We start from the raw sequence: 8,256 nt of genomic DNA, 5'->3' as shown, positions 1-8,256 counted from the left end.
CTCCAGAAGGAATAAGAGTTAAAGTCAGAGTTGGATAGGCGTGTAAGCTAAGAGAGCAGTGAAAGGATATCCAAACATCGTCGGAACACCGCACAAGGGAGTGATGTGTAGATACCTAGTTCAGGCCGGCGTTTGGACATGCTCGCCTAGCTAGAGTGCAGGTCACTTCAGAGCCGTTGAGGGTGATGCGCTGGCGTTGGCTGGCCGCGCACGGATGCAGATCTTGAGTGGCAGCGGAGCGCTACGATGCGGTGGACGAGACCGTTGGTGAAGCCCTAGCGGCCTCGGGGGGCGGAGGCGCGACGATGTGCTCGGTGAAGTAGCCTCGGTGAGCTGGGAGACGGCGTCGGTGAAGCGCACCTGATGCGGTGGAAGTCCATGTCTGTGAGGCACGTCGGTTGCGGCGGCCGACGTTGTCGGTGGACCACCCGGTGCGGTGGACGAGGGCGTATAAGAGGTAGCTCAGGTGCGGTGGTGAAGCGCGACTGTCGTCTTCGTCGTCGTCGTCCGGCACAGAGGTAGGGAAAGAGACGAGACAAGGGGTGATTCGAACTTTGCTTGGGTTGGCGGTGAATTAGGGATTTGAGCAATCTGGGCGCGGAAGGGGACGATGGAGAAGGGAGATTTTGCAGGGCTGGAATTGGGGCGGCCAGATATTTCAATTCGAAATGTGGAAGCGTGAACTTATTTTGTCGTCGTCCTTTTTTTTGGGGGGGGGGAGGGGGGAGGGGTGGTTGGCTGGGTGCTACGCGTTCGTCCGACACACGCGACCACCACGACACGACCCTGGTCTGCCTGGTGCGCCTACATTTGAGAATGCAAACGAATCTTCTTTCATTTGCAAACAAAACTTTATGTATTACCATGCCCGTGTTTTCCTTGCAATAATTAGTCATTCGAAACGAGATACTATAAATTAATTAATGAGGAGTTATTTGAAAAAAAAATTGAAACGGTATCCACGCTAACGTGGATTAGAGTGTGTGTCACATAATTAGTTGAATTAGAGTGTGTGTGATCTCCAATTCTAACGTGGATTTCGCATTTCACTGTATCCACGCTACTTTTTTAGTACAAATTCATCTGTATATGATGAACACCATGGTAGTGAGAAAACTTTTGGATGGATTCAAACATATGACCTCCAAATAGCACAACAAATCGAGTCAATGTCAACTTTTAGAAACCTAGTATGGCACGAATTCGAAATAATTACCCATATGCATGGTCCTCAGTTCAAATCTTACAATGTACACCGAATTGAAACATTGATATTAAGTCTCGTACTATCTACATTCAAATGTTGTTTTTAGCCCCCCGCGCACACACGCTACATACTTCCTGTATCGGTCAATCTTCCTCTCGTAACCACCTTAGGAAGCTATCGGTTTCCAACACACATCCATTCTTTCTCTCCATATTTCGATCTCTAACTCTCTCAACTACACAACCCCCTTTTTCCCCTCTGCTACGAAATGTATTTACCTCACACACCCGCCATTCCACCCCATGCCGAGCTCTCTCTCTCTCTCTCTCTCTCTCCCTCTCCCTCTCACCATCTCGCGCTAAATACATGCATTGCCTATCTAGCCCCCCAACCTCTCGTGCGCACGCACGCACGTTGTCTATCTAGGTCACTCCCTCGAGACTGTCTCACTCTTTCTTCCGCACGGCGGGCCACACTCGCTCAATCTCGCTCTCTTTATCTGAGTCTCGTTTAACCTCGTTTTCTTTCACACACAAATGATATATCTCCCTGTTCGGGCCTCGATCAACACACTCTATACTCTCTCTCACGCAGATTGTCTATCTAGGTCAGTCCATCGAAGCCTCCCCCACTCTTTCGACCTCATGGCGGGCCATGCTCTCTCTCTCTCTCCCCCTCTCCCTCTCTCTCCCTCTCTCTCTCTCTCTCTCTCTCTCTCTCTTTGTATGTCTCGATTGACCTCGCTCTTTCTCGGACAAAAACCATATATCACCATGTTTGAGCCCAGTTCGACTTATTCACATTGTATACTCTCTCACGCACATTGTCTATCTAGGTCACTCTCTCCAACCCGTCCCACTCTTTCGATCGCACGACGACCCTATGTGATCGATTGACCTTGCTTCCTCCCACGCATAAAATATATCTACACGTCTGTGACTGGATCATCTCTCAAGCTTAATCTTACGACCCTCACCCTTGCCAAAAGCTCAATCGGACAATGTCTCTCCAGAGCATATATATTTGTTCAATGAATGTCGGACCACACTCACTTTGTCTCTCTATCTATATGTCTCTCGATTGACCTCGCTTTCTCACGCCGTATCTTCCACACATTGAAGCTACCTCTCCATCCCTCGCAAAGCCGGAGCTATTTACATTGCGAGGGGCACTCCAATCTTGGATTAATTTGTGTAGGCATTTATTCCGGTCGGTTTAGATTATATTTTCGTAGCATTCGGCCCACAACTACTCGAAACACCGTTGCAACCCCCGCAACTCCCCTAGTTGATTTCCCTCTGGCTCGGTCATCGCTCTCTCGCACGTCCTTTCTCGCCTTCAACGTCGCACCATGGTATTATTGCAAAAAACTCTGTTGTTCTCTTTAATCTATTTATATATAAAAAGAGATTGATGGGTTTACCAAATAAAAGAGAAATATGCTAGAAAATCCCATAAAAATTAGAAACTTCCGACCATCTATTTTATATATCAAAGATTAATAGCCATTAGATTTAAGTGAAAGAAAATTACTCACCATTGCCATTACACGAATACCTACCTTTTATTTAAAGGAAAAACTGCATGTTATGGTACCCTCCCGTACCCTCAATAGTACTAGAATAGACAGCTTAAAAATAGTAAAAGAATAAATATCCCAGGGACCTTCCTTCACCAAGAAAAAAAAACAAATATCCCAGGGACCTTCCTTCATCAATAAAAAAAACAAATCGTGCCCCCAAAAGAATTGCAGCCGCCGCCTTCTAATGGCTTGCTCGCCCCGATCGATCCTTCTATCACCTCCGCCGCCATTATAATGTCCCTGACATCTCACGTAGCCGTCTCCAACGTTCTCTGCACCTTGCGCCGCTGCCAGTCTTCCTCTGGATCCAAGGTATCTTTCTCAACTATCATCTGCACCTCCCCTACTACGCCCATGGCAGTATGACGCCTACCTGATTGATCTATATGCAGGGCTCCCCCGTGCACTACCTTAGGTCTGATCACGTCGGCCCTAGCTTCAACTACTGCACTGGCCGTGGATGTGTTGTTCTCTACGTCTCCATCGCATCCAAAGATCCTATCACGATTCACGATAAGAAGGCTAAGCTCCTAGATCCCGTCTGTCGCAAAATTAGATATGAGGTATTTGGTTTCAACTATTTTATCTTTAAATAGGAGGGATTTATTGATCTAATAATAATTAATTGGTGAACATTGGCTGCAATCTAGCTCCAATCTTTTAATTTTTCACCAATCTGTCAGTATCTATGCACTTTTTTTGCTGAGATGGCAATCGAGTTAAAAGGTCTTTGTCAACTATGTTGCGAATCTGTGCTATAACTACACGTGAATTATTGATCAATCTTGCACTACTCCATGTGCCCAGGTATGGTTGGATGTGAACTAAATTGAATTATGAACGGAGTATATAACATTACATATTTGAAGGATATAAAAACTTACTTCCAGCAGCGCTCTGTTGGTATTCTTGCCATCGCAACTTTGCTTTCCAGATCGATCTGAACCCAATTGCCTCGCACTGTACCTTTTCAGATTGATATGAACTCGATTGCTGGGTTCATAATTCACGACCTCGCTTCACGCGCTCAGGCTGCCATACATGAATTTCTCGAGATAGCAGGCCACGCATTCCCAGTCAACCAGCGCAGTCTGCAGGTAAATCTTTATTAAAAATTCATATTATTTTAACTCAGATGAGAAAATCATGGTACCATGTACTTGTGGTATATTATCTTTCTGGTATTCATTCAAACATAGGAAGGAGTTGCAGGTTCCAAGGAGAAATCTCAATATCATTCTCATCTGTAGTTATTCACAAGCAGTTTTTATTTTTGTTAAGGTATATGCAGTTCAGTGTCCGTTCTCTCCATTGGCACATGTGTGAGGTAAATCATGGTATGTGTATACTTGGTGGTGTACCGAGCTTCCGGTGTCCTTTCAATCAGAAAAAAGAGATAGATGCACATTCTAAAAAGAAACTGCCATATGGGTCTGATCTATAGTTACTTACAAGATGTTTTCTTTATTTTTCTTTTGTAGTTCAGTTTCTCTTTTGTCCATTATGTCGATTTCCATAGGCGCAAAGATCTCTCAAAAAATCATCTACAGTATTTCCTTATATGCATATTATCACATCTTATTTTTCTTGTAGTAATGGCTATGAAAAGCTCTCAAAGAAATCAGAGCAGGTTTGTGAACTTTCTGTATTGTGGTAAAGGCATCTTGAGTTGTTGAGAAAAATATTTTCTAGAGCCAACCACATAGATCTGACAACAAAATCTGAAGGTAAAGGCTTACCTTTATTTGTTATCATGCTTCAGTTATGAGGTTATGATGCACACTCTGTACCAACTGCTTGACAGAAAGTAATATATATGTTTGTAAGAAGTGTATTATTATTCTAGCTGCTCTTGCATTCAAGACATGCTAATAGTTCTGAGATAAATTATGGTCCTATATATATCGATACTGGCGGCCTATCACACATAGGTATAGTTTAATAGTCATGAACCAAAGAATTAGTTATGATTTATGTTTAAACTAATTGTAGATATTAAATTATATATAGATGGTTCAAAATCTTCTACAATAATTATTACCAATGATGTTACACCATCTTATACTCCATAGTATATTAAAGATGCCTAAACATTGCCAATCTATGCTTTTAGATATCTGTTTTGTGAAGTCAAGCAATAACGTTAGTGTCATGATGGCCCGAATATCTTCATTGTCCATTTAAACGAGTACACTATATAAGATGGGCTTAGAAAATGATTTACATCTTCTTTGCTTCTCCTTTCTATTGTCAGAGGTTCTTAATTAATTACAATCAGGAAATTCATATAGTTTCAGATCCCTATGACATAAGATATATGTCACATATTACAAGATAGGGAAAACAATGCTTGCGCAAAGTTGATCATTGTAAATTTGTAATCTCATCGGCAGTATGTGCGACCTGGATCACCATCGGGGCTCGCGGCGGGCAGCCATTATACGTTGTTGTTCATGACCTTCAGGCTAATGTTACAGGAGAAGGAACGGAGCACTTTTATTATCACCACCATGGACTTAAGTTGGTGCATGGCGACCATACTGTTCTTGGCCGCCAGTTCCATACGGAGAATCACAAACGATGGCGGTTGGAGCATCGAAAGAACAACAGGGGAGATATTCCAGGACTCCTCTTGGACTATCGGTATCCATGGCTTCATGCGCAAGGACGTTGGCTGGGCTGTATTGATACATGCCTACACGAGAATGGTTGGTGAAGTACAGTGCTAAAAAAAGTTTGCGGGAAAAGTACAATGCTAATTGCTTCACCTATAATCCTATTTGCAGAAAGCGTACATGTCCTGTCTGTGTTATTTTCCTATTATGCGACCATCATTATGTATATCCAGATTTGATTGGGCAAAGTATGTCATAGTATTTGGAGGATAAGAGTGTTATTAAAGCCATGGATTGTTCCGATGGTTTCGTTGTATGGTCATCTATGAATAAAAAAACTTAGTTATATTTACCCCTAAAGAAAAAATATAACCAAATATATATATACATGCCTCTCGACAGAAGACACGGACATAGAAAAAGATTTAAACTTCTCCGCTTCTCCTTGCTATTCTCAGAGGTTCTTATAATAGCAAAAACTGGCAATTCATATAGTTTCAAATCCTTACTATAGAAGAGTTGTCTCTTCTACATGATAAGAAAAACAATGCTTGCGCAAAGTTGATCATTGTAAATTTCTAATCTCATCGACATTATGTGATATGACAATAATTTCAAAATATTATTCGTCTCCATTGTACTACTATATGGAAATCTATTGACCTTTTCAGTTCATCTTTCTTAGCTTCACTTTGCAAACTAAGTTTGTAGTACTTTTTGATATTTGTATCTTCTATTTGTTTTCAGTCAAGGGTGTTATGTCTCATGGAAGGGACGCATAGCTTGTAGGACATGTTTGTTGAAATGTCTCTAATTAACGAATAACACTGTATGAATCGCTATTATCTTGCTGATGAAACCATACAAACTTTGCAACTTTATTGTCCTTGATAGTATTGCTACTAGAAAAATTATTTTAATATTGCATGTTAATAGCTATAACTTCATTTATATTTGTATATATACATAACTAGAAGAGTATTGGTACACACATCTACAGGTCATAAGTAATTGAATGTGTCATTTTTAAGTCCTTAGGAAATTTACCTATGCCTATATGAAACCAGTAACAACTGCGTGCTTACACAAAAATATTCTTAAAATAGAGAACCACGCCAGGGTGACAATAAAAGCACATAGACATAAATTGTGCAATGGTTTTGATCATAAAGAAATACAATTAGTGGAAAAACACATAACATGTAGGTACATGACTCATGTGAAACATATATATTCAAATGTCAACAAGAAAACAAATATATCTAAGATAATATTATGTTTGCAAATGGAGTTTATTTGTATATGTCACCAAGTTTGGTCCCAACTTTCGTCCGACATCCCCATCTTTCTACGGATGACAACCAGATGATTGAGAAATAAAATTCTTTTTCAGTCGCAAAAAAAAACGTCAATGATCAACGTAAATTGCATTTGTAAAATCCTAGCCCGCGCATCGAGCGAGCCACTTTGCTAGTTATTATAAATAAGCTACAAAACTACACACCGATAGTCCACTTGGAATGGAACAAATTTGGACCCACAAATTAAAGTGCTACAAACTACACACCAAGGGGCCCACATGTCATGAAACAAATTTGGACCCATATACAAACTAAAAAAATAAAGGACGATGATCGAACATGCGACCAGGGCCTTCAAGCCGCACGTCAATAGGCAACATATGTAGAACATCAATGTTTGTTGTACCTCCCTTTGGACACATAATGTTTTTATATTACCACAGCCTACTTAATTGATAACATGTAATATTACTTTTAGTACTATTCGTCTTCACTTACTGGTGGGTTCCATGTGTGCTCTCTCTCTCTCTCTCCTCCCCTTCCGCGTTTAGACGCACGGGCAAACACGAAGAACTCGCGGCGATGTTACCGTTGACCATATCTGGACGCATTCACAAGTTACGGCACCAGTTTCACGTGCTAGCAGCACTAGTCAGTGTGTACGTGCCATGCACGTTAATTTGGAAGTATATTAAGTGCATGCGGATATTAAATAGGATATTATTTGCGTGTTATTATGTGATTAGCATTATTTTTGGCATGAAATTAACTGCACGCTAAACGTGTTGAGCGCTCGACATTGAAGCAGTCTAGGTCGTTGGATGACAAGGAATACATGTGGCTTGATGACGTTTTATATTTAATTTGATACGGCTCTAGTTGAACATTCAATCGATCAAACCATAGATTTCGTTCAGTCTGACTCCAACTTTAAATTATACGACGATCAATCTAAAATAAACGGAAATGACAAACGTTCGGATTTTAAGCATGAGAATCCGAACGTTTTTCATTGCAAATTTAGATTACGCGGCGGCGGCGGCGGCGTCTTGCAGTGGGAAGCGGCTCCTCTGCCGTGCTCTGTGTGTCGTCGGGGCACTGACCGACGGCGACGGCGGCGCCTTGCGCCGTTGTTGGCGTACTCCTGGACGTAGGCCTAACTTCAAGGAAGGCCAAAATGTTGTGGACTTCGGAGCGAGTCAACTGGCGGGAGGAGGTGACTAGCGTTGGTGCAAGGAAGCGGTCGACGGCGGCCATCCATGCCGCTGAGGGGGGCACTGGCACCCGCGCGGGGACAGGCGCTGTCAACGGCGCGGCGGAGACATACGTTTGCACGGGCACCAGCACGGGTGCGCACGTCAGTGCACGCGCGGGCGCATGCGCTGGCAGGTGCACGGGCACCGGCACGGGCGTGCGCGTCAGTGCACGCGCAGGCGCATGCGCTGGCAGGTGCACGGGCGCGTGAAAGTCGGCGGAGACCTCGTGGAACCCCATGGCATCAAGCTCGGCAACAATGTGCGGTTCCCAGCCCATCAATGCCACGGGGATGGG

This window comes from Aegilops tauschii, chromosome 7 (genome assembly GCF_002575655.3).
Source record: "Aegilops tauschii subsp. strangulata cultivar AL8/78 chromosome 7, Aet v6.0, whole genome shotgun sequence".
NCBI classification, from domain to species: Eukaryota; Viridiplantae; Streptophyta; class Magnoliopsida; order Poales; family Poaceae; genus Aegilops; species Aegilops tauschii.
The sequence above is the reverse complement of the archived record's forward strand: the minus strand, read 5'-3'. Positions refer to the sequence as shown.